We start from the raw sequence: 2,003 nt of genomic DNA on the forward strand, positions 1-2,003 counted from the left end.
TATATATATATATATATATATATATATGAGGGTATGCTGAAAAGTTCCTGGCTTTGAGTAAAAGAAGATAGAGGAAGATCAGATAATATTGATTTTCCAACATATTCCTCTCATGCATTCATACAATTATTGCAGCGATCATTTGTTTTTCAAAGCCCTGTAAAAGAACACGGAAGATTAGGCCTATAACCAGGCCTTTCGCGATAACCTTAAAACCAGGCAATTCTCAGCATCCCCTCGCTACATATATACGTATGTATGCATCATACATTCACACATACACACATATATGCATACACATGCACTCTTACCCACGTATGCACCAACAAACACATGTATACGTTTATGTTTGTGCGTGTGTGTGTGTGTGTTTACACGTGTGGATCCATATTTACGCACGCGAACTGACGAGCACAATTACACACACACACACACACATTCACTCACATACACACGTATAGGCTAACTGGAACACAGCCGACATTTTAGAGACTTCAACTGTTACATAGATTTCAAATATAGCACTTTCTTGTGGTTGACCATGCATGAACTTCTTATAACATTATATAATTTATATATGTATATACATAGACAAGCAATGATACACACACACACACACAAACACACAAGCACAAACACACACAAATATGTATACACCGTCAGTAAATCATAAATCCGGAAGAGAAACACACTCTAGAGCAGTAAAGTAATTAGATAAAGATTGTTATGGCCTACAACCACCGGCCATCAGGGTCTGACGAAACGTTGTAAGCTAAGTGCTTTACGGATACGAAACCCTGGGTAACTCTATAAACCAACAATAACTATATAAATGTGTGTGGGTGTATTCATATATATATATATATATATATATATATATATATATATATATATATATATATATATATATATATATATATATATATATATATATATACATATGTATGTATGTATGTATGAATGTATGTATGTATATACACAAAATTAAGAAGAATGACCACCAAAGTGGAATCCCATATGCTAGAAATAGACGTCAAATCGCCTAACCACGAAGAGTATGTGCTCAAGAGAACATATTCTTCGTGGTTAGGCGATTTGACGTCTATTTCTTAGCATATAGGAGTCCACTTTGGCGGTCATTCGTCTTAATTTTGTATGTAATATAATTTTAATCTTCGGATTTTTAAAATATGCTAGGCCACTGGTTTTAATTGATTAATATCAATTTCTACCCTCATTATTAAACTTTTATATGTATATATGTGCAGAATTGGTTGTTTTTACTATCGGTCTTTCAGAAGTGTGCAAGTTGAGGCAGTAAATACACAAATAGAAAATGAAAATAATAAAATTACATAAATATCGTGCTGTATAAAATTGAAGAAAACTTTGAGTTGGAAAAAAAAGATGAATATATGTAGGTATGTATATAGAACATAAAACATGGTGATGTTAATTGTTAGATTATGAAATCCAAACTGTAGTAAATCTGAAATTTTTGTCTAGGTAATTCATCAGTGTAACCTTACGGCAGTAGTACCTTGGTAATATTTTGGTGATGTTTTTGCAGCTTTAATAAGAGTTTCAAATTTTGCTACAAGGGCAGCGATTTTGGGAGGGAGATGATAAGTCGACTCCAGTGTTTCACTGATACTTAATTTATCTACCCCGAAAGTTTGAAAGACAAAGTCAACCGCGGCGGAATTTTCGCAGCTTTAATAATAAAGCATATTACTCTACCTTTGGTATTCGAGTACTATTTCTTTCCCACCCTGTTACGCATTTATACACTTATATATTAGGCGCAGGAGTGGCGCAAGAGTGGTTGTGTGGTAAGTTTAGGAGCAAGAGTGGCTGTGTGGTAAGTAGCTTGCTCACCAACCATATGGTTCCGGGTTCAGTCCCACTGCGAAGCATTTTGGGTAAGTGTCTTCTACTATAGCCTCGGGCTGACCAAAGCCTTGTAAATGGATTTGGTAGACGGAAATTGAAAAGAAGCCCGT

This window comes from Octopus bimaculoides, chromosome 2, assembly GCF_001194135.2.
Source record: "Octopus bimaculoides isolate UCB-OBI-ISO-001 chromosome 2, ASM119413v2, whole genome shotgun sequence".
NCBI lineage: Eukaryota > Metazoa > Mollusca > Cephalopoda > Octopoda > Octopodidae > Octopus > Octopus bimaculoides.